The sequence below is a fragment of the Grus americana genome, chromosome 3 (assembly GCF_028858705.1).
Source record: "Grus americana isolate bGruAme1 chromosome 3, bGruAme1.mat, whole genome shotgun sequence".
Lineage (NCBI taxonomy): Eukaryota > Metazoa > Chordata > Aves > Gruiformes > Gruidae > Grus > Grus americana.
In genome coordinates this window covers 111,696,534-111,721,925 of record NC_072854.1, presented here as the reverse complement: position 1 = coordinate 111,721,925, position 25,392 = coordinate 111,696,534, and the positions used below count along the sequence as shown (strand labels likewise).

Genomic DNA, 25,392 nt, shown 5'->3' with positions numbered 1-25,392 from the left:
TCACAACCATTTCCTTGAGATGCAAATGCCAATACAAGTCATAAGTTCAAACTAAATTTAAAAAAAAAAAAAAGCATGGTCGTTAATTATCTCATCTCTCCAAAAGATGCCCGCAGGAACAAGTGAGACTTGCAAAGGGAGTGCTAGAACTTCTCTTTCCACCTCTGCTATTAGCTGGCAGGCAATCTGGGCGCAGGGTTCTTCCCACCCTCCTCTCCACCCTCAGTTTCTCCACCCATAACACATGGAGTAGCAACAGAGATCGCACTGCCCGGTCCGAGATCTGGCAGGCAGGGTGCATCCACACACAGAGGAAGATGCTGCTATCTCCACTCTTCTTAGTTCCTAATTGAACCCTGTCCCTAGTTTTGAAGCCAATCTTTTCTCTGCTGTCCCACTCATGCGTTTCTCCCATTGAGGCATCACCTCCACGTGGCTCCGAGGTGGCTCATGAACCCCCAGATGTCAAAGTCAGGCATTTAATCTGTGAAGGGGCACTTTCCAGGAGGTGCCAGGCTGCAGTTTCTCATCATTGTGCCTCAAAACATAATCAGGAAAATGCAGAAAGTCTTCAGCTATCAGAAGTTCCCATCCTCACGCTTAACTGTAAACATTATCAAATTTCCTCTTTAAGAGGTTGTGGGTTGAGGACAGAGGGAGGGACTAGAAGGGGAGGAGGCAAAAATAAGAATAAAACTAAGGAGATCAGCATCTTTTCAAAACCTCAGCGCTCGCAGGGAGAGACCTTGGAGCCTTTTCCTTTCTAACAGCCAGAGCAGCAAACTCGCAGCCAAATCTGCAGCTAAGAGCTGCTCATGCAGCGAGGGGGTAAGAGCGCAATGAAAAACTCCAGCACCCAAGCAGGGGGTGCAGAGCTGGAAGGAGCTGCAAAGCGGCTGTACCCACCGGCCCAGGGAAGGATGTTTTAACCAGCAGCCCAGCTCTCCCTGCCCGTCTCTCAGCATCCCAGGCAGAGCAGGAGAGAGCTGGCAGGCAGGAGGGCTGCCAACGCCAGCTGGAACCAGCCTCCCCTGGCAAGGCCAACTTTCTACCCCGGGGCACCGCTCAAGATCCCAGCTGATACTACAGGCATCGCTATTTCACGTCCGCCCCAGCTGTTTCAGATTCAAATGGCCTCAGCCCGCTCCATCCCAGCACATCTGGTGCCAAGTCACTCCCTTCTGACCAAGCAGCATCGCTTTGGGATGGTCCCCACCAGGACAGACAGATTACTCCTAACCTGCAGGGTGAAAAGGGCTGGATTTCCTCTCCCTGGCAGTAAATAAAAAGTTGGGCTGGAGAACACATACCCGTGACCTTGTGCTGGTTTTATGGCTACACCAAAGCACCCAGGAGCTGTTTTAGGGGCAGAACAAGGTGACCTGCGACCCAGCGACCCCAACACATCAGTAAAAGCAAACCCTTCCCGACCTCATGCTGCCACGGCTTCATATTTAGATAAAAATTTGCCACTCCAGCTTTGGGCAAGGGCATCACCGAGCACTGGCAAATGCACTCAAACCCCACCAGCTGCTACTGCCACCTCCAAAAGCAGCTGGATGGAGCCCACAAAGGATGGGAATGGAGGGAAAACCCCAAACCTCTGCTACAGAGGCATCCAGCACGCAGAGGACGGATGAGAGAGGATGGCATTATGATGCAGAGACCGGGGCAGTGAGGTGCATGAGATGGCGGTGCCAGATGCGGCGGCGGGGTGTCAGACCCCTCTGCCTGCCTCACACCTCATCCCGCGCTGCTGTGCCCCCCGAAGCCCTTACAGGCTGGGTGTTTGAGCCCCACGCTCCCTCTCCCCCACAGGCAGCCTCACCGAGCCTTGCTGCAGTAAAAGCTGCCTGTACCTTGTCTCCTCTCAGGCTTTACAGCCAGGGTGAGACAAAGATGCAGATTAGAGTTAAAATCCTTCCTAGCTAAAGAAAAAAGAAAAAAAAACACCAAAAAACCAACCACCCCTTCCAAAACAAAACAAACACAAGAAAAAAGCAGCCCAGAGCACTAACCTAGAGGAGCTGTGGACCTGCTGGAAGAGCTGTCGCAGCAGCTGGAGCTCGTGAAAGCAGCCAAGATGCTCGCATGGGCCATTCGCAAGCTCCCACCACTGGACCAGAGAAACCCTGTGCAGTTCCCAAGGACAGGCATGCCGGGAGAAAATCCAAAATGAAGAGTGAGAGACACCAACTGGGCAGCAAATACTCCCAGCATTGCTATCATGGCAAAGGGAAACTTTGGTCCTGTCTCAATGCTCATGCCCCGCAGCCTGCGGTGGGGGGCTGGTCCAGGCAGACCCGGTGCTGACTCCAAGGAGCAAGTTCTACCAGTAGAGTTCCTCCTGCGGTTGAGACTTGGCACGGACCAGCCCAACAACTCGTTCAGGGAAGAGCCTATCGCTCCGATAGCGCAAAGACAGCAGCAGGCTGTACGCTACCACGCACGCTTAAATCAAACCAGGCTGGCTTTGGCATTTGGGGGATAAGAAAAAGTCTTCCTCTGGGAACTTTCTGATGCATAAATGCAAGCAGCAACACGCCGCAGCGTTAGCATCAGGAGAGAAGCTCTGCTTTGGCATTTCCTGACCTCACCGCCTTCGCCCTTCGAAGGGCTGAAAGTTTGCTCCTGGATTTGCACAAGACACAGTCCCCCTCGCGAGCGCGGTGGCAGGAGCATGTGTGCCTTGCCCTTTGGCAGGAAAAGCGCTCCATGCTTCCCACCTGCACAAAGCCTTAGCCAGGACGTGGAAAAATAGGACACTGAAGCTACCACTGCTTGTCTGCTCGTGGATGCCTGGAGGATAGTTTTGCAGGTGTAGGTTTGGCTCGACAGCCAGGCTTTGAAGGGGCTTGAAGACTTCAGCATCCTCCTCTCCGTACCTTCTGGTCCTCCATGGGACTTTGTCCCTACGACGGTGTTTTTCAATCCAATGTCCAGGCTGCTTTGGTAGAGGGTTGTGTGCCCAAGAGGTGCAGGGACACCACCAGCTATCAGAGTCCACATTCAAAAAAAATCAAATTCACATCCAACACTGAGCACATTTACCTGCATGAAGTTTCTTGAGTAGGATCATCCTCTAGTCCTCACCTAGCCAAAACTGTAGAAATCATCAAATATCTCCATATGCAAACTCCTTCCCCAAAACAGTTTGTTCACTTAAAGCTTTTCACCACCACCAGAACAGGACTAAGATGGGCAACTGGTATGTCACTTGGCCAGCTGGAACGCTGTGCTCCGACTCTTCCGTTCCTGTGGCTTTTTCTCGTTATCCATCAAACTTCCCAACATTGCAGATAAGAGCCCAGCAGACCTGACCTCCCTCACCACCCCACACACGCAGTCACCTCTGTTTGCCCTGAGCAAAAGTCCAACTTGCCCTAAGGAAGCAAAACCAGTAAAGCACTCAGTCTTGCTGGTTTTTCAGCACCAATTTCCAAGATGAACCAACCCACAGACACATGGAGTGACGGCACCAGGGTCACACTCAGTGTCTTGCAGTCACATTTGCCAGGGACAGCTAAGTGTCAAAAACCAGGCTAGAGCCTTCCCACCGGTTCAGCCTTTCCTCCCCTCTGCGACCACTTCCATGAAATCCACGGGAATTCAATATCTTTGCTACTCGGCCCTCCACCAACCCTGGTTTAAATCAGCCAGGTCAAGCGTCAGGTGAGCAGGAGCAAAGGAAGAGGCAGGTTGTGTAATAACTACAGAAACCTTATTTCTTTACACAGCCAAAGGAAAATACATGTTAACTCCTCCTGGATAGGTGCTGCAGATGGGAAAAGATGCCCTCTGCAAGCAGGACACTGTTCCCCCTGCAATCCAAGGCTTGCACTTTGCCATGGTTTCAAGGTGGCATCTCAGGTTAGAGAAACATAGAAGAAGAGGTGATGGGGTGTCAGAGAGAACTGGGTTTGTGCAGCTGGGCTCTGCAGAGCCCGCAGCAACGCCTGCCTGTGAAGCACCTGCAACTCCCTTTCCTCTCCAGCACCTCCCAGCAGGTTAAAAAAAAAAACCAACCACTAAATAAAAAGCTCTCCCCTGCAAAAACATGCACACACAAGTCAGTCAAAGCTGGCTGACCTAACACACAAGTTTCCAGGCCGAGATTTCGGCTTTTTCTGAAATGCAAAATTATCTCCCGGGCCAGCAGGGTGAGAAGCGGGCAGCACCTAAGGGACCGGCCACTGTTTGGGGAGGTCACTACCCGGCCTCCAGTTCAAAGAAATAAGGTCTCGTCTCCTTCCCTGCCCCTGGTCCGCAGCTTCCCTCACCAAAAGGCAGCATGAGGGCAGAGGCATGGCTGGGGACAGTGTTTCTCCAGCACAAAGGAGGGAGAGGGAACAGGGAGGCCTGATCCTGCCGATAGCAGGGCAGCCCGGCAGCGGGAGAAAGCAGCAGCACTGCCAGCAGATAAAAGACAATCACCAGATACTTCTTCTGGAGTTTCTCTCTCCACCCTGTTGCGATAGAGAGAGACAAAAATTAAAAACAAATGAGAAAAGCCCATGCGCCGCAAGCGGATCCTGCCTGTGTCCCCGGCAGCCTCTGTTTAAATACATTTTCTGCACAAATGACTGTGCATTTCCAGCCTCCCGGCAGCATGTGTTACTCTACGCAGCAACTCCAGATCAGCTGCCGTACCGATCATCAACAGTTATAGCTTGACTTAATTGAACGTGTCTTAGTGCTCCATTAGCTCTTGCGGTGTGGCAGCAGCAGCCGGGGCCCTTGGCAGAGCTGCCAGCTCCCTTCCTAAGCCTTGGAGTAACAAAAAAAAAAAAAAAAAAAAAAAGGCAGAAAAAAATATATATACACACAAGAAAAGCGTACTAGCACCGTAACACAGCTGCAGCTTGACTAATCTCTGCAGCGGCTATTACAAATTTTCTCTCCCCTCCCCGTCCCCAAGCGGCGTTTCACCGCCGGCCCTTGTCAGCTTCTTGGGGTTCACATCCCAGGTAGCAGACCCATCTCGCCCAACTCCTTCCAGCCATTTCCCGGCGATGCTGTCGAGGGGAGGCTGCTGCCATCGCTTCTGCGAAGAGGAAAGCTGACATTTCAGGTGGAGAGGTTCCTCCGTCGTGCTTGGCCACATGTGCGGGCACACGCTCTCCCCGCTGGACCGCTCACCCGGCGGGGCGAGAGCGGGGCGTCCCACCAGCCAACCCACGGGAAAGCTAGCGACATCCAGTTCGGAAAGACCCCAGGGTGGGGGGTCTTCGCTTTTGGGGTTGCCGCCTCTCTCCAAACGCTTCGGGTATGGCTGGACCCCACACTGCCGGGGGTCTCCCAGGGCTGGGAGGGATTTGGTGTGTGGGGGTGGCTTAATTAAGGGGGGGAAAAACAAAAGGTACACCCGCCTGAGAGCTGTGACCTTTTGTAACCGCGTTTAATCAGATTAATGAATTTCATCAGGCCGGCGCTCGGGCAGGGGAATGGGTTTGAGCGCTGCGCGGCGGGCGGCGATGCCCGGGGGGAGCGGGGGGGCGGTGGGCAGGGGCCGGGGCCGGGGCCGGGGGAGCCGGGGGCGGCGGCGCGGGGCCCCTCCCGCCCGGCCCGGCCCGGCCCGGCCCGGCCCGGCCCGGCCGCACACGCCGCCATTCCGCACCGCCCTCACCGCGCCGCGGGCCATTCATCCGCTCGACCCCCTCCCCGCAAACGTGTCCAGACCCCAAAACCAGGATCCCATCCCCCACACACACTTCCCCGGTTCCACGCGGGACACCCTTCCGCGCGTGGGAGCGGCGGGGCGAGGCAGCGGAGCCGCGTGTGGGTGTCCCCACCCCGCTCCACGTCTGCTGACAGCCCGGAGGAGGGTGGGGGGAGCGCCGGGTGGGGGGAGTCCCCTCGCAGCGGAGGGCAGGCGGGGGGGGGGGGTCCCACAGGGCGACGCCCTCGCGTGGAAGGGGAAGGGGAACGGGAAGGGGAGAAGAAGGGTGACCGCCGCCGCCTTACCCACCCGTGCCGGGTCCCGGTCCCTCCTCGCCGCCGCGGCCGTGTGGAGTCGTGGCACTTTCCGCCGCTGTCTCGCCGGGCTCGGCAGTCCCGCCCCGTCCCGCCCCGCCGCTCCGCGCCGCGGGGCCCACTCAGCGCGGCGGGGCGGGACGGGACGGGACGTGCCGCCCCGGCACTGTGGGGCATGTAGTCCCTGCTTCACCCCCCGCCACCACCCGCGGGTGGAGGTTCCCCCGTCCCTTCCCACCGCCGCGGAGCCTCGCCCGGGGCTGGAGCGGGCTCTTGGGCAGCGGGAGAGCGCCCAGCTGCGAGCCGGGGAGGCAGGCGGGAGGGTCGGTACCCAGCGCCCCGGGCTGGGGAAGCCTCGCAGACCTTTGCCCCGGCGGTGCTGGCGGGTTGAGGTGCCAGGGATGGATCTGCGCCGGCTGTGGGTGTCGGCACAAGCCCGGCTGGGGGAGGATGGATGGATGGGAAACCTGGGGAGTTAGTTCTCTGCAAGGAGTGGGGATGGTGGTTCATGCTCTGGACCTGGGTGCCATGAAGCAGGTCGGACCCTAAAGTTGCCTGACCCCAGTAGAAGCCTTTCTTCACAGCAAATGCTGCATGCTTAAACAACGCAGGGTCTGGTCTATCACCCACCAGCTTGTGGGTCCCAGGGTGGGGGCAAAACCATGCCCAGAGCTGCCCACAATGGCCGGTGCCACCCAGCATGGTGGCTATCCTCTGGGCACACACTCCCTGCATGCCTCCTGGCCTGGCTGTGACCTCCCATGGTGGGAGAAAGAAGAAATTGGAGGTGTATTCCTCAGGTGCCTATTTGTACCAGAAGGAGTTAGCTATCTGTAAATAATTTGGATGTCACAGTACCTTGGAAATGAAAAGGGAAAGGTCGGAAGGGACTCCCTTCACATTGGAAGGGTCTTAACTATTAGGCTGAACTTTTGGAGAAGGGGCAGGGCGTCTGGTAGCTGCTGTACCCTGCCACTCTGTGCCATAAGAACATGAGAGCCATCTCTGACCAAAGGCCCATCTCCCCAGGAATGTACCTCCAAGACCAACCGAGCGCCCAGACATCCAACCAAGCAGGAGCCATAAGCTGATAGCGCAGAGGTTTGCTGCCTACTTGGTAATTCAGAGATTGCACTGGCTACACTTTTCACCCAAAATCACACAAAAGTTCTACGCTCAGGTGGGAATATGTCTCCCATGCCTCCACATCTCCAGCCAAGCTCAAAGCCATCTCTCTCCCTTTCCTGGCCACGTTGTGGTGCACACTCTAGCTTCTGCGCTTGCTAGACACTGTGGAGTAAGAAATTAATTTACTATAAAAGTGGCTGGGAGAGCAACTATAATTCAACATCACGGGGCAGGCTTTCAGGATCTTCCAGCCTCCTGCCACCTCTCTCCTTGCAGCCTGTTGTAGATGTTTGGGGCACCTATGTTATTGCATTTCAGTGGCCAGACCTTCTCAGGGGGTGGCAATCGGGGCTGCTCTCAGCGGCATCCCTGGGATTTACATCAGCTGCTGCCACATCGTCACCCCTTGCACAGAGAACAAGCCATGCTATTGAGGCCAGGCTGGGGACAAGCAGCAGGTCCTGCCTGCAGCCTGGTACATCTTGACACAACGGCAAGGAGAATAAGCAACTGTTTCATGCAGGCTGATGTGACGGAAGACTAGAAAAAATATGCTAATGGAGAGACGTTTTGGCTAATTATGATTATATGGCTTCTGCAGAGGGACCTGAAATAGGCACAAACATTTCTATTCTCAGCACTCATGAGAACTTGAAGACTTTTTGGGGGTTTCTACACACTGCAAGCAAACTGGGCAGGGCAAGGCTCCCCACCACGGGCAGGACCTGGACCAACAAGACCCACAAATGCAAAGGATGGCTGTGGGCAGAGAGCGATCAAATGTTCAGCCCTTCAGGCAAAGGCACCAAGGTTTAGGATCCGGCCCTGCCCCAGTCCTCCCAGGAACATCAGCTGGTTCAACCCACCAAAGACCTTCTCAAACTGAAGCGCTCAGAAGCAGGAGTGTGGGGTCTGACCTGCACCAGTGTCCCAGGCTCTGCGGGTCCCCGATTCTCCAGCTGCAGACACGGTGGAGCAGGCAGTCGGGCACCCTGCCCTGCCACCCGCCTTGCTGCGAGCATCCCGGGTGGCCAGGGGAGTTATCTCATGCCTGCCGCATGTAGAAGATGTGGGGCTGGGCTCTCTCTCGAGTGCTCTTAGCGAAGATTTTGCCATTTGCCCCGAGTACTTCATTATTCACCAGGGCAGGGACTACCACACACTGCCCCAGCCAAGCACCCGGGCCATGGGGAGGTGGCCTCACTCTTACCATCTCCGGCCAAATGAATAATTGAGTGTCCGCTTCAGCATGGAACAACAACGAGGGCAGTGTGACGCACACGTGTGTGGGGAAGTGCACAGTGTGGGATGAAACCCCGGGCAGACAGAGCTGGGATGTCAACCTGGGTGTCCTCTGCCACCATGGTGCAGATGTGCTCAGAGGATGGCTCCCTTCCCAGCTGTGTTTCAGGTCTGCAGACAGATGTCCAAAACCCTTGCTTGCCCTCTGCTCACAGATGTCTACATGGTTCAGAAGTGGTTCACCCCACAGCACTCCTCCCAGCACCCACAGTCACCAGTTGGCCTATTCTTGGATCTTTCCCCCCACTTTTTAAGATGTCAAGCCTGTACCTCCCACCGTGGTGTTTCCCACTGATTCTTGCACTAGACTGCTGACCCAGGCCACTGGGTCCTATATTATCAGTATAATTTGCTGTCACCATGTATCGAAGGAGTTCTCCCTAACTACTAGTTCTCCCAACTCCTGCCCACAGGCAGCATCCAGCCCAAATCCAGAGAGCTGTGTACCCTGTTGTTAAAACAACCAAAGTGCTGGCGATTATCCACGGTTGTCCTCACCGCTATAAAGTTTTTCTTGGGTTCAATTTGAAAATCCCTTGCTCCAGCTCAAGTTTTTCAGTTCCTAGTTATTTTTGCATCCACAAGTCTTTGGCTGTTGGTGAAGAAGCTGTTGTTTAGCCCTGGAATGGCTCCAAATCTTTCCACTGGATGTATTAGTTATCCTAAATTCATAACCATCACTGGGGTATTTTTAGCTCTGCACAGCAGTCGTGAAACAAACCCTGCCGCAAGGCAGGGGGACAGTTTGCAGGACTCCCCGAGGTCCCTCACAGCCCTGCTCCTTCTGAAGGCCCAGGCTCATTCGTGCAGAGATGACCACGAACGTCTACCTGGGGAGCCAGCCAGGACTGTGACCAAACACCTCATCCCGTCCCCATGCGATCTGCATCCAGGCTGCGGCTGAACACGCAGACAGGCATGGCTTATGTTTTCTTACAGGAGAGCGGTCAGCTCTGCCAAGGCTCGGGGGTGCATTTCAATCCTGAGCCCTTGGGGAGGTGGGGAGGTGCCTGCCACCCTCGGTCCCACTGTGGGACACTTACTGCTCCAGAAACACTACACAAAAGCTGGTAGGAGTGAGAGCAGAGTCCTTGGCTCCAGATTTGGCTGCTGCCTGCACTGTGGACACGATGCTGCATTGCCTACCAGCTGGGCTGATCCTCCAAGCGGCCCCACATCCACACTCAATCCCTTCGGAGACTCTGGAAGCGGCCTCCCCTTTTTTATAAAAGCAGGGATCAGTACGTCTGGCCTCCGCTCGGCTCCCTGGCCGTCCCTCCTGGCCTGTGCTCCTTGCCAAGCACTCGCTGGTCTGGGTTTAATAAGCGGCAGCTCTGCTCCAGCGATGGAAACTGGAGGTGGATGCTGCAGAGGAGCACGGCGCCGGGCTGCAGTGCGACCGTGGGGAGGTGACGGCAAGAGCTTCTGGGTCGTTCCTCTCCCTCCTCGCCCATGTTTCTGTGGTGGCAAGGCTGAGGTTTGGATTAGAAAATGCACCATGCCACAGCTATGCCTGCACCTGGGGCAGGGTACACCCTGGGCTCCCCCTTTTTTGACCCAACTCCATGTGGGCTTGGGAAATGCCACCCGAATATGATATATGAACCAGGACGTGCAGGAGACCCCCACTCCAGTGGGCTGGCAGCCAGAGACCTGGGGGCACTAAACCCTGGTGTCTCAGCAGCTGGGCCTTGCTATTTGTAAAATAACAACTTTTTCCAGAGCAGGGACACACTCACAGTGTTCACGCCTCAGAACCCTATCCCACTGCTTCCCCATCCCCACAGCCCTGCCCTGTGAGATGCCCTGAATGCCGATGGGAGGAGTGCTAGCTGGGGAGTGATGGGGTGGGAGGTGGGAGCGTCCCTCTGGAGGTCTGCACAGGTCCTGAAAGCCTCTGTCATTCCCCAGCGAGGTGTTCGCCACCGCACTAGCAACCTCCAAGCAGCTGGTAGCCACTTAGCCAAGGGAGTGCACTCACCCAGCCTGCCTTTCTGGTGGAAAAAACTTAGTTGCACAGCTGCTGAATATGGGCATCGTGTTTCTCTAGGACACAGCCGCCCCAGAGTCAAGGACAGGTTTTGGTGGAAGCCAGGTTCCTTGGGTGGCTCCCAGTTTGGAGATCTCTCGTGGGCTGGAGGAAAGTGCTGATATGGCACATGTGAACTTCAGAGGTGAGGCCACAATAGTTGGCAGTAATGTCCTGCAACTTGCAAGCCAAGTTTGGGGCAAGCCCTTTCCCTCCAAGATAGGAGTGATAAGTATATAGGAGGAAAACTGCTCCTGGTCAGCTGGGGTGTCATGCAGGACGTGGAGATGGTCATCTTTCTCCAAAGTCGGAGAAGGAGTGGATATCTCATGAGCAGAGCAACTAGACCCTGAGGACAAGATGAAATTCAGTAGTCGCAAGGGCAAGATTGTGTACCTGGAGACATGATGAAGCCCAGGGGAATCCCTGCACAGGAAGGGACTGCAGGAAAGAAGGACCTGAGTGTGCTCAGGTGGGGGTGATCAAAGCACAAAAGAGAAACCTGCAATCCCAGAAATGCCTCCAGACTTCTGGTGGCATTGTCCTCAGACCTCTCCTGGACGGTGGCTGCAGTTCTAGTTGCTTATGTTCAAAGGAGGAAGTGAATCCCTCCAGGAGCAGCTGCTGGGTAGGGCCCAGGGGCAATCAGGAAATGGAGACCCAGAGTTACGAAGGAAACCAAGAGTTTAGCTATCCAGCTTACCAAAATGAAGGTTGAGAGGGAACATGATGGGAAGCATGTTATTGAAGAGCAAAGGGCTGAGTCTGTGCTGGCAGGGAAACAAGTGGGTACCAAACCACAGGTTTTCAACTCGCAAAACAAGGCACCTGGTGGGGCCTTGTGCTCCTTGTGCACATGGAGAGTGTGAGCACAGAGCCCCTAAACCCAGTCGCGACAGAGCGAATGCATTTATGAAAAGGATGTCACAGAGCAACCGTCCCCGGTGGAGGAGTCCTTGGTTGTGTAAGCTGGAGGCTACTGCTCAGCCCCTGCTACTAACACCTCCACCTAGTCATGAGGAGCACGCCTCTACTTTAGCTTATTCTTTCCCTCCCCTTTCCAGCCACTCCAGCCTGCAGAAATGGCAACCAGAAGCCAAAAGGTCAATGGCTTTGTCTTCAGGCCAACTCACGAAAAAACTATCACAGAAGTAGATGGCATTGATGAGGAGCTTGGAGTTAAACTAGCTGATGAAGGTTTTGAGAAGGTAACCTCTTTCTTTCCTCCCCAGCTACTTCCTGCATTGCCTGCTGGCCTCATCATGAACATTACATTCTTGCCGCATCCTTTCTTCTCCCCTTCTGACCATAACAGAGCTCCCACTGTCTAAGTCCATCTGAAATCTCGTGGAAGATTGCTCCGGGCCATTTCAAGGCATGATGACATGCGCTTTGCAATGGGGCAAGGTTGAATATCCATGCGGTTCATCAGTTCCTCCTCTTTGGAGATGTTTTAAGCAGAACTTAAACCTGTTCTGTCAGAGAATTTACTTAAAAAGACTTACGTCCACAGAGGGAGGGTTGTGAAGCTACATCACCTCCCGTGGCTCAGCCGGCAGTGCATGAGTGTTAACCAGCTGATTTCAGACCCCTGGACACGTCTTCTGGAGGTAAGGCTTGACACCAAAGATACATGCCAACCAGTAACTTCAGCTTCTCAGTTGCATGCCCGACCAGACCCACTCTGCAAGCAGTTCCTGCTCTCCACCGCACTCAGGAGCCCCTGATTAATCACTCTGTGTGTGTCTGTCTTGTTGGCACTTGGAAAATATTTCACATTCTACTCTTAATTTTCCCCCAGAACTTTGCATTGTTTCAGTTCAGAACAATCCTTAGTGGGAAGAAAGCAGAGACAGGTGAGTGACTGGCAGAGGGATGTGCTAGGCAGGCTCAAACCCGTCTAGCCAGGGTGGCTTGAGGTACCAGAGCTCTGCACCTTAGCCTGTGCCATGATGGCAGGAAGGAGATGCACCATTGTCCCGGCTGCTCCTGGTCTTGGTCCAGCACATGCCATGGTGCCCCAAGCCTCACATCAAAGTTTGGGCTGTTTGAAAGTTTCCACACAGCTGTGCCAGGCACTGGAGAGCTGCAGGGCTGTAGGACCAGCTCTCTGTAGTCTCAGCATCAGCCTGAGGTCACTCAGGAAGGACAGCTGGTAGACTGAGCATAGCTGGATCCATCCCGACATAAGCTGCACGCTTCAATGCAGCGAGTGGAAAGCTGTATCACTGTGCCAGATCAGGCTTGTAACAGGAAAAACCAGCCTAAGGGCAAAGGCAGAAACACAAGCTAATTTAGGAACACAATGGTTATGCTAATCAAAACACCTTCCAGAGGAGAAGGGAAGGAAATTACCTAATCCTTCACCATGCAACGTGGCGTCCCAGTGCCCAGTCTGCAGGAGCGGGGCTATATACAGCTTGGAAGAAAGGGCATTCCCATCTGGGCAAGGAGAAAAGCATAGGGAGCTCTTTCCTCCAGACCCTCTTCATTCACATTGGATGGAGGAGAGTCCCCTTCTTCCCATTCCCAAACTGGCTTAGGTCCAGATAACTTTATGCCTCTCTTGAAATTTGGCTGGACACAAACTCATGTGACTCCAGGAGCTGGAGCTTAACAAGAAACTTCTTCAAGACTTAGAAAATCTGATGAGATGGGTTGCAGTGATTCAGGGATGTGCAGCTTGTCTTGCTCCACTGCCAACAGATTGGGATGGGGCAATTGCTGGTAATATCAAGGGAACTCTTCTCACTTCCCATGTATAACCTTAGCAGGATTCATGTTCGTTGCCTGACTTAACATCTGGAAGTTGTAATCCAACTGAAAACAGCCCAGGAAGGACCTCCTAACATGCCAGGAGCAAACACAGCTCCCAGCTTTGAGAAATCCCAAGGCATGGCCCCACATGGAGAATTTAAGGTATTTTGGGGATGCTAGCACTACAGAACACAAGAGGACACAAATGGACCTACAGGATTAAATAAAAAGCCACAAAGTACATCTGGCTTAAAAGAAACATGCCTCTTCTGGGGACAGGCTTCTTGGGTTGAAGCTCTCCCATGTTCACGAGACTCTTCTGCCTATCGACACCACACCTCAGACGTGAAACTGGTACAACACCTCTCCTACCCTGGTTGAAGCATCCTTTGGGGAGAGCAGAGGCATTTGCTGTCTGCAGGCACTTTTTTCCTGGTACAACCTGAATAAAGCACAGGGGCAGGAAGAAGAGACAGTCAATCTCTTCAGTTGTGCACCTGAGAGTGTGTTCACACTGGTTTTGCATGCGCCTGGCAACACCAGTTGGGTACACAGTCAGAAGGGTGACTCTGTGGCTGGTGACACCAAGATATTGCAGGCATGGGCACTCTGCAGGGGTAGTAAAGACAAGACAAAACTAGCTTTACATGATCCATGCGTCTACTTCCCATCACCAGTTCATCTCCAACCAATCTAGCAAGGGGCCATAAGCTTCAAAGACACTGATGGAAACAGGAGAGGTACCCAGACAGCCCGCGAGTGCTTTGGCTGGGTGAAAGCCACAAGAAGCAGTCAGGGGCAGGGCTGAACACTGCATGGGAAGAGCAGCAGGGGTGGCCTGGCTCCCCACCCGACAAAAGCTGCACAGCAAAGCCCAAGGGCCACAAGACACTTGTACTGCTGAAGGCCAAAGGGAAGAGGGAGCTCACAGCACTGCAGCCATCACCCTGCCACACCGGCTTCTCTTCTCTCTGGGCTGGTTTTGCCGGGAAGCAACAGGGGGAAAGTATGAACCATGTCTATGCTTGGAGGTTTGGATGCACCCAGAGGGACTGCAAAATCTTGGCACAAGAGCCAGGAAGGGAAAGCAAAGACCTGAAGGAGTTTCTTTCTGCTCCATGGTGCAATCAAAGCTGCAGACAGAGATAATGCCTTCCACCCGGACGCTTGCCTCTGGACAGGTAATTTGGTTTTATGCATTTATTTATAACTGCCATGTCGCCCCAGCACACAGCAGTTATCACACATGAGTCTCTCTCACCTTGGGTTCTGCCCGGTGATGAGAAGCAGGAAAAGCAAACAGCGCCTTTCTAAAGTCATCCTCCTGAGCTGCTCGGTGGCACTGGAGCACAGCCCCGCAGGCTAAAAAATCTCCCTGTGGCCTTGTGTCATGCTATTAATGGCAGTTTCCACTATGTCACACTAAGCCGTTGCAAAGCATTTTGGATAGAGAGGCAGTACCATCAACCCTACTTTTCAGGAGGAGAAGCGCAGGCAGAGGGAAGACGCAGCTTCTCCCAGGTCTCTACTGGGTGGAGGCATCTCCCAGGCCCTAGCTGAATGTGCCAACTCCCCAACGAGCATGGCATCGTCCCACCATTGATGTCTGTTGATACACAGTGGTTCCTCCCAAAAAATCATGTTCCACGCTCATATAAAATAATACACCCTATGAGTGGCATATTTTTCTGGAGGAGAAAAATTCCCGTTTTGAATATGGAATTCTCTTCTCCCCTTCCTCCCTCAAATTTTAAGGGGCTTTCTATGGGAAAAAATTTACTTGCAATTGTTTTCCCTTTGATTTTCTCCTGTTTCAATGTTTCTCCAGCCCACAGACACCAAAGGGACACCCGTGGAGTGTGGAACTGATCTGTGAGTCAGCAGTGGTGGGGACATGGGAAGTCAGAGGATGCCTGTGTTGGAGGAAGGACCAGGGGAGGCAACACACACCCACTATTGCGAGCGGGGCTTTGCAAAGGGCCGGCAGCACCTCTCTGTCTCTTGCTTGAGACATCCTGGGATCTGCCACATCAGCACTGAAATGTATCAGAAGGTCTCGAAACCAGACACACCTAGGGATGGTTATTTACCCAGAGAAGCTGAACCGGAGTAAAGGGCGTGCTCTGAACATACTGACTCTGTAACGGAACCAGTGAACCAGATCTTGAGAAGAAGAAGGAGAAAAAGAAAGAAAAAAAAAGAAAATCATAATATAAAAAAATTTTAAGCAGCTTCTTTCCAAAAAATATAGCAGGAAACCTCAGGGTTGGGGAGCAGTTAAATCTGCGTGTGAGGTGGCACTGCATAACGCCAAGGTAAATCCTAACTCTGAATTACTCTTCTTAGGGCAGAGCCGTGTACCTGCGCACCACCGTCTGAGAACACGCTGTGCTTGCTGCCTGCAGAAAACACTTTGTACCCAGGAGTTTCTTAGCAAAGCAGGGATTTTTATATTAGCAAATAAAGAAAAAGACCTCTCCAAGTAAGTATACAATTACACCCAGGTGCCAGGCTGGCATTTCGGCCAGGTGAGGGGGTTTGAACCAACACATGGGTCAGCAAGCCCAGACCTCGCTGCAGCAGCGCAGTATGATGGCTGATGTTGGGGTGCCAAAACACCGGGAGTTTGGGGCTTGGGGAAGTTTTCAGGTCTGCGGGGGGGAACTGGGAGTTGTGGGAGAAATTCAAAGTCCTGTTTCAGGTTTGCCAGAGGTATCTCACTTGGCCCCCCTCCCCAAGACAACAGACTGGTACGGAATTAACATACCAGGGTGGCCGCTTGTGCCAGCCCTGTGATTACAGTGTTGAACTCTGACAGGGTGAAGGCACCCCAAAAACCTAAAATTCCCTGCTAGGCTTTGCTCTGTGTCTCCAAGGGGAGCTCTAAGGGCTGCTTGCAAAACACCTCTTCCCTTGGATGCACCGTCCCCCGCTGCGTGCCTGGCTCACCTGCTCACATTTTAAGTTCCCCAGACGCTCATGCAGCACCAAACACACCAGCGACTTCGACATGACACCTCGGTGTGATCGCCTTGTCCTTCAGGTGTGCTGAAACAAAAAACGCTCTGGAGGGGGAGGCATGTCCCCAGCCACCCATGCTTCGGCTCTGCTCTCCCGGTGCGGCCGTGAGCGCTTGAGAGTCATCTCCTGCATTTCGCATTAAAAGAGGAGTTTTGGCCAGCAATCGCCTTGGCAAGGGGCAGTGTTATTCGGCGTTTGACAAGGGCCTTAAAAATAAAACCAGAGCGAAAAGAGATTGAATAGGAAAAAGCTGGGGAATAAGGTCATCGCGACACTGGTCAGTCTGAAGCGCTCTGACACAGCAGAGCCGTCCCGTGGGCAATGGCTTTGGGCACGCTCGCCTCTCCCGGGAGCCGAGCGCCCGCACCCCAGCGCCCGAACTCGCGGAGCGTGCAGATGCAGCGCGGATCCGTCCCAGCCAGCAGAAGCGGTTCCCGTTTCCACTGCCGTGGGCGGTGACTCTCGTAAAGTTAATTAATCTCTTCATACAGCATAATGAACCTGTGGGAATCGCTTATAAAGAACAACGTGTTGTAAACCCTAAGTGTTAAGATGTGACATAAATGCCAAGATTATCTTAAAAAACCCCACTGAATGCCTTCAGATAATACATTTTGGGGTCTGACTCAGCAGCACATGCTTAAAACTTAACAGAGGGCAGGGGGTCACGCTCTCCAGACCTTTTCCCAGCTGTTCTGGTTAGAAATGAACACACACGCTTTCTGATAGCAGCTGTAATTTCACATGTCCACATGTTGCAGACTTCAAGCAGAGCTTCCCAGCGGCAGCCGCCCATGCTGGAACTGCGAGAGGTCCCAGGAGCACGGCAGAAGAGGACAGGGGTAGCTTTGACTCGGAGTAAAGCCGGCACATTCACTGCCGGAAAGCTGCGGTTTGTCCCTGGCTTTATATATATATATGTATTGCAAGCTGTACTTTGTGTACTCAAGGGAAATACTTACCTTGAGAGTGACAATGTAAATTTTGTCTGCATAGCTACCTCTGCTCCTAATTGTATACTAGCTCATCAACCCTTGAAATGCAAATCACCACACTCACACACGAACACCTTCTCCAGGAAATAAATGTCATATGCAAAAGGACTGTCCCTCACATAGGAGTTGAAGTCAACTTCGAGGGCTCAAAAGTGCTCAAGGAGGAGAGGGGGCTGGTTTAAAAGCTGGGGGGTTTTTTCCATCCAGTTCCCAAAATTAAAGGACTATCTTGGCTCCTGGATGAGAGGCATTTTCCTAAAAGAGTCAGATTTCCGTTAATACTTTAAAAACTGCTAAGAGATACCTGTCGACCTGCCCTAGTTCAAGTGGAAGAGCAAGTTACACACTTGTTCGCAAGTCTGTAGATATTATGGAGGGCACTTTGTTCCAAAGAGCAGAGCAAAAGCTTTGGGATTAAATGCACTCTGGTAGCAATTCAGGCAGGATCATCAAAGCCTTGCTCAACCATCAGCACCTGCTCTCCTGGGTGAGGGGTTGGAGGTAACACAACCACCCACCTCCTGGGAGATGCAGTGGGGTGGACTGTCTCTGCTGGTGGCTCTCCATCATCTGCTGGGGCTCCACGGAGGAGGACCCATGGGCAATGCGGCAGCTCAGCCCTCCTCCTCCACAGCCGCTACTCTCCAAACCACCCCCTCACTTTGTTCCTCTATTTTTAAATGTCAGGCCACGTTGTTCTTCAGAAGGTGCTAAACACTTGCAGCCAGGGCTTTTACTAGAAATCTTCTGCATTTATTAGTATTATGTTAGTACAAGAAAAAGGAGGGAAGAACTTGTGCTGTGCAAACTCAGATCATTGTTGCTCATCAAATGGCTTTCCACCCCTACCTGATCAAAAAGCTGTGAGTCCAAGCGGACAACAGACAGGTCTCCGTGCCTGCACTGCCGCTGAAAACCACAGTACCAAGCTGTACACAAGGTCACAGGAGAGCCCGGCACGAACCCCCCGTCTCCCAGCCCCAAGCGCAGGTTTGTGACCGCAAGTCTACGCTTCCTCCCTGCTCAACTAGAAAAAATACACTGTCACCCCAAAATGTACCTGCGCCATCCTGCGGTAATTCAAATAAATCCTAGCCGAGCCAATCGGAACATTTGATTTACCCATGCTAGTTTATTAATTGAGTGGATTGATGTAGCCACATTCATTAATCCAGCTACTTAAATGTTCTGCCCTACTCATGCTGCTGTTCAGGAACAGGGAGTTTTGTGCTCCGGCGGTGTTCCCGTCTTCCCTGGAGGAATGCTGCCCATTAGGCAGGAAGAGGCAAGGCTCACGTGGAGATCAAGGGGCAATTACAGGCGCGGGCAGCGCTGGGGAGGCTCCGACTGGTACCGTGCCTGACTGCAACCGAGTAAATAAACAGGTAATAAACTCAGAGCAAACATGGCTTCTGGGGAGCCCATGCCTTTGCAAAAGAGTGTCTGAGGCATAATAATAATTATTTATTATTATTATTATTCTGCCTGACACGCTTGAATCTTCTTTAGCTGCTCTGAATGGTTTGCAAGAGGCAAGCTCATAGTGGATCTTGTGATGTTTTAAGGGTTACACAGGGCCAGCTGGAGAAGGGGACACCCAGGGATGTGCACGGCCGATTTTGAGAGAGCAACGCCTCTCCCGTAACCAGCAGCTGCCGGGAACTTTTTGCAATCAAACGGCAGGAGTTAAATAAAAAAGCAGTATGGCACTAAATACACTTAGCTAATTCAAACAGTGAACGAGTTCCAGGAAATTGAGATAACCCTGTAGGCACAAAGATCCTGATCCAAAGCTCATGGAAGTCAGTGGAAAAGAAAATCATGTTAGCTTTTAGCAGGCTTTGGATGAAGCCCAAGGAAAGTCAAATAAGTGATCCAGTCCCAATGACTCTGTAATTCTGCCCAATTAAATAGCCACCCAAATCTCACACACCTTCCCTGGCAGCTCCTCAACTTGCAGCTTGGCCCCCACGCTGGGAGTTTGTACCGACAGCTACCTATACATACATTTTTTTACTCACTAACTGCTACTGGGTCCTGCTCTCCTGGCAGCTCTCTGGTGTCTGCGGCTTTGTCACGAGACTGAGCATTTGGTGTTTCTCCTTGAGCCTCCTGTAGTTACAAGGATATTTGAAGATTTCGAAAGGCAGCAAACAAAAACTGAGCAGCCTCAAAAGCGTCGAATTTCCATGTAACCTCACGGCGCTCAGACCCAGGGCGTGGGATCCACAGGTCACCTAGCCAGACCAGCATCCCACGGCATGGAGAGGACACAGGACAGGAGCAGCCAGCCACTTGCCAGACTGAAGAAGATGCACTCCCATCACCCTGCACCCATCACGGGGTGGAAGCCCCCAGCCTCCTGCAGGTACCAGCTTCCCAAGCAAAGATGGACCCAGAGGCATCTGCAAGAGGTAGCAAAAGTCAGCTCTTTGCAGACCCAACCAAGCTCTGATCACACGCTCTGCCAACCAGCTTTGCCTCATGCTTGCTGGGAAGAGCATTGCATGCAAGCTGGCCACCGTCCAGAGGTCCATGATCCAGCAGGCAAAGGGGAAGACTCAACATTTCCCCTCTTCCAAAAACATTTAACCAATCCGCCAGTTTTTTAAGCCTGCTGGCCCTGACTCAACTGCGTCGAATGCCAACGTTTGATGACAGTAAATTGTTTCACGTCATCCACCCTCCAAGATAATAGTGTATCTGTTGAGTCAGGTCGTGAGCTGAGGTGGGACCCCAGTGCCCCATCCACATCCGCAGAGCTGCACCCTTTGCCATGCTGGATCTGTCCTTCTCTGCCTGGGGAGTCACCCCAGCTTCAGCCATCCCAAAATGCTGCATCTCTCCTCCAACCTCGCCTGTTGCTAGCAGGCAGATATCAGATTGTCCAAATAATAACTGCTCATCTTTAGGGGGGATCTTACTGTCAGATTTTCCACAGCCACATGGCGAATGAGGTTCAGCTGGCGGCTTAACTTCCCCCTCTAATCCACCTGCAAAGCAGAAATTTGGGTCTGTCAGTAGAAACGTTCTTTGGAGAGTTTCACTGGTCCAGCCTATGTTGCCCACAATTTTCTCCGCTGAACCCGGTCTCTGGTGGCATGCACCAGCCTGCATGCACTGTGCATGGTGCACAAACACCTCCGTTGGAGCAACTGCCTCTATGAATATTGAAATTACTCAAAAAAGTAATTTCAACAACCCTTCCTCTTCCCAGGAACACTCCCAGCTGATAAACGTGGCAATTTCTGTAAGCCCCCTCTTGGAGATACAATTTTGGCTACTGCTCACTGCGGTGGACAGTATGGGTTGTGCTGTGCTCTCGTCCACGGGCTCAGGCAATGCTGACACGGCCAGACCTTACAGAGGTTTGCGATCGGCTGGATGTATTGCAGATTCCTGATGTGCTCACCATAAGGTCATTGGGTTTTTCTTTTTCCTCCCTTCTCTTCATAAAGCCCTTCATTTGTTTAGAACACAAAATCCAAAGAGACAGAGTAAAACCTCTCTTTTAAAGAGGACAGCCTCAATTTTCCCAAGGGGTGAGCAATTCAGTATCACTCTCTGCTTTGGGGGGTCGGTTGCAATACCCTAGTTTAAGCAGAATACTTGTTTCGGACCTGGCCTGAGCGCTTTACTTTTAAAATAAAATGTGGGGTTTTTTTCTTCGCTCCCTTTAACTGCAATTGTCTGGGTAAAAAAAATACCAGTTGCACAGTGCCTGCTCCAGAGACCACTGACATCAACAGCAAATTGCTCCTGCTTTCAGTGGGCTTTGAATCAGATCCTAAAAATGCAGCCCAGCCCATCCACATCAGCAATACCGCAGTCAGAAATGAGTTCAAGCATCCTAGAAATCCAGAGAGGCGGGGGGGGGGAGAAAAACCCAAGGTGACATCTAGGAAAAGAAATGTGCTGCAAGTCAGCAGCTGCATTAGAGCTTGAGGGGGGATCATGGGGAGTGGGGGGGTCGCTTGGCACCACCGCCGTGGAGTCAGAGGGACGACTGCCCTGTTAATACGAAAGTTACCCCACTCCAGCCGGGCCACTCCGTTTCTCACTCACGCTGACAAGTTTTACTATCCATGGGCTGTCAGGGCAAAGCTAAGCAACCGTTTTCCAACAGAAAGACCCTTGTCAAAGAAAAAAGTGTCTTCCTAGGAATGATATGTTTACATGAGAAAATACAGACATTTTATTTCTAAGCGCTCCCTTCCCCCACTGAATTTATAACATTAAAATGAATTGGAGCAAAAATAAGACTGTGGGGTTTTTAATTACAATATTTATCAAAGAGTGGCTTTCATGACGCTGGAAAGGAAATCAAGTTGAGACTTTGGAAAACTTTTCCTGGAAACAACATTTTTTTTTTAACATGGTTTTAATATGGTTTCTTAAGGCCATAAAATTTAAGCAAGAGCTGCATCTGCTCATCATCCCCCCTCTTTTAACATTTTAACTGAGCCCTTTAAAACATATTTGATAGAGGGCAAGAGCTTCTGAAGACAGTAAGTTCCCATGAGTTTTCTGAGGGCAGGAAAGAGCTGCAGAAGAGCTCCTACGAAGCCCTCCCTCCCCATGGAGAGGCTGGAGCATGAGCTGAACCATCATTAGACATCAGAGAAGCCATCTCAAGGCACAGATCCATGGAGACCTGGCACATCGGACTGGCACAACCATGTGGGATGGGTCCTTGTTGCAGGGGACATGAGCCTCGAGGGGTTTGGTGGATGATTTGCTGGAAGCAACTGGGAGGCAGCGCAGCTGCAAGGGCACCCGGCGCTGCAGGGCTGCGCAGCTTTGCCACCCATGAGACCCGTGGATGGCGTCTGCCTGTGGGCAAGGAAAAAAGTTAAGGCTGGATGATACAGCCTGCTTCAAGGCAGAAACATTTCAGGTTTTCCGTGCCTGCCCTCGGCTCCCTGGAGGTCACGTCCTCAGTGAATGAGGCAGGCGGTAGTTTGCAACCCACGTGCTTCCCACCCACAATGCCAGCAACAGCGCGGGTCCAGAGCCGACACCAAAAATCAGCTCTGTTTAGGAATGCTGCCAGCAGTGCAATGCACCCCACTGCTGTGGCATGACCTCTGTGGACATCTTACAGGGGATGGACCATGCCCTCTTCTCTCCCTCCTGGAAGGGTTTAGGCTTAGGCCACATCTTTGTGCAACAGCGTGAAGGTCTAGGCTGGGTTCTGCCAATGATGCAGACTTAGCCCCTGACTCCAGAAGAACATCCCTTCGTTATTTTCCTCACCAGGTGCCACACAGGAAAACCACATGGTGGGTCAGGTGCATACGTTTTTACCTCACAGCAGATCCAGTCTCTTCCTGCTTGCCCACATTTGCCCATCATGGAAACTATCACTTGGCTGGCAGCAGGGAAAGCCCTGGCAGATGCAGTGCCCTGGCTGGGGGTAGCCACTCTTGACTGCTAACGTGGAGAGGATGTGGGTTACAGCTGTTTCAAGGGGACATCCCCTGCTGCAAACTCACGTGACTCTTTCCCTAGTGTTTTCCCCACCACGGTTTACTTCTCACCAAATCAAAGGCAGCAGATCAGATCATCCTTAGTCTGGTGAGGTCTGCTTTGCAGAAGATGGTGGTTACGTGCATAAAGTGAAACGCATCTCTGTGCCATCCTTCGCCCCAGCACAAAACCTCCTCCAAGAGTCAGCCTGAAGGGCATAGTGCTCAGACTTTCTTCTCATTTGAGCTAAGTGACTCTGGGGTGGTTTCTTTCTTCTTCTCTACTGAGGCGCAGTATGATCTTCTGGCATTTGTCAATGTTACAGCTGATCTTCCTATTGTCTTCTCCATTCACACAAGTGGAGTTTGTGACTCTGCCAGGGAGGGTAGGCACACACAAGCCCAAGGGCCACCAGCATTACAGAGGTATGTCGCATCTTGCCCATTCCCAGAGCTAGAGATGCCCAGCTTTCACTAGAGGAAGGGCTGGAAGGATTATTTTCCCAAGCTGTCTCTTGGGGTTTTTGTTCAAGGACTAGCAGCATGCTGGTCAAGGCACAGAGCTAGCCTAGTACTCTGGCCAAAGCAAAGCAACTTTTTCTGATGTTTGATAGTGGCAAGTTAAGTTCCAACTACATTGATGCAGACAGAACCAGGGAGAGAAATGGAAGACGACCACCTAGAACTAAAGAAAATGGCCCAGAAGAAATAGAGAGCCATCTCTGTTAGAGGACAGATGAACACCTGGCCAGAGCAGCCACCTCTCAGGCTTGGTTCACTATTCCCTCGTCAAAGACAGCTCTCCATCAACACAGACAGGTGTCAGTAAGGCCACTGTGCGTCTCCCATCTCAGCAGTGGCTCAGGTCAGGTGCATGCCAGAACTTTTCTCTGGAGGCCAAGACCAAAGGGCCCCATCCCTTTTTACCCTGAAGGAGATTACTACAACTGTTTGCCAGAAGAGCTGAGCATGGCATCGCCTCCAGATTTTCAGGCTCATGTTTGCTACTGTAACCAGCTCTAGATGCAGCTTAGATTTTCAGGTTTGCAGCTTCGACTGTCCCTGTACCTGCACGGAAGAGTCTTGGGCTCCCTCTGTATGAAGATGAGGACCTGTGCAGAGCACTTCTCATTGAGTGAAAGCTTTAGTACTCTGCAGCACATGATCCCAGTGAGTGCAAATGCCCTGCAGAGACAGGAAGGGAGTGCTGTCACCCCCTGTCTCAAAAGTGTTTAAAATGAAAAGCAAAAGAAACCATCCCCACACCAAAGCAACTTGACCCCAGAGGGTTAAAGCAACCCATACCTTGGGAAGCGGGTGGCAAGGATTCAAGTCTCAAGCCTGGCTCCATCAGGCCAGGCTTTTGAGCTCTTGCATTCATAAGGAAGAGCTGTAATCACCACACTCTCAGCTCTGTAGCAGGCATGCACTCACCCTCTTTAGTCAGAAATCCTCTCCTTCATCAAACTGGACCCTGCGTTCCCAGGAAGAGTCTGGCTGCCAGCTAAAGCATCCACGCAGAGAGTCAGGTTTTCCTGCAAAGCCCCTGCGTGCCTCCCCTTCCAGTGAGGGCTGGATGGCAGCTTTAACGGGAGAGGGAAGGAACAAAACTGCGTAGTTTCCAAGGCTTGCTTTTTTAGGCACATTCCTGCTTGAAAGACAAAGGTTTCCAGCTCCTTACAGTGTTTCAGGGAGCCGCAGCAGTAGCTGCTGAAAGGCCTTGGGTCAGACCGCCTGCCGCTACATCTCTGCCACTCTGTAAGCTGATGTGCTTCTGCTCATCCACCAGATCATCAGAGGAAGACCTGGTCTGCTCTGTTTTCTTGTAGTTATTTCCTCTTTCCTATAGCATGCTTCTCCTGTATATAAAATAATGCTTTCCCCCATCCTTGGGCAGCTCAACACCTAAGAGTAATCCTTTCATAGAAGCCTAGTGGTTTAAATTACGTCACGTCTGTTCTGATTGTCATTAATAATAATGGATTAGCTGTTCTGCAGCCAGACCTGTAACAAGGAGGAGGTCCCATCGTACTCGCTGCTGTCCAGGCACGTGGGCAGACGCAGGACCCTTCACATTTCCCTCTTTGGAAAGCTGATCCGAATGGAGGACCTGTCCCACAGCAGCTGGAAACTGCTGTTAAAAACCTCTGAAGCAGCAGAGGCTGCGTCCCCTCCGGCCCCAGCCAGGGAGGTTTGTTTTCTCCAGCAGCTGAGTTATCACGGCTGAAGCTGCCAGTCTTGCAGAGAGCGAGCACAGGCTTCATTCGCACCCTTGCTCCTTCCAGCGATGTTGGCAGAGAGTTGAGTAAATAACACAAGGTATCTCTCAGCGTTAACATCCTGGGCAGAAGCTGCAGGGGAGAAGTGCCGTGTAGGAGTGCACTGCAGACCGAATCGTTACAGGAAGGTACACTCATTTATTTTTCCAGCACAGATCTTGCAATCTCTGCATCTCCTGGGGCTTTCCCGGCCAGCCTGGAAGGTCTCCGTGCTGACGTGCGTTAGCCAGCACACGCTCTCGGGTTCAACACAGGGCAGCATGTCATTGGGGCATATTAACAAGGGCCTGTCCCTCTGATGCTGCAGGCTTTTCTGGCTCCCACGGACATCCAGGGTATGCAACAGCAGCCGTGCCAGCTCCAGGAGCCTCTGCTGCTTGGGGAGCATTGGTCAGTACTTTTGGTGCTGATTTTCCCAAGAGATTTTTAGGGGCTCATGC

The 25,392-nt window shown here is 52.4% G+C and overlaps 1 protein-coding gene across 6 annotated transcripts in view; it reads right to left on the bottom strand.

Annotated features, from left to right (window-relative positions):
* Positions 1-6,101, bottom strand: part of RRBP1 (ribosome binding protein 1) — a 28,651-nt gene extending 22,550 nt beyond the window's left edge. For 3 of the 6 annotated variants that reach the window (XM_054822866.1, XM_054822871.1, XM_054822872.1), the window contains exon 1: positions 5,969-6,101. The gene's annotated coding sequence lies outside the window, so the exon portion shown is untranslated. Of the gene's footprint in view, positions 1-2,018; positions 3,698-5,964 lie in introns of those variants that run through there. The other 3 variants (XM_054822867.1, XM_054822870.1, XM_054822868.1) reach the window with 3 other exon arrangements.
* Positions 6,102-25,392: the final 19,291 nt, after the last annotated feature.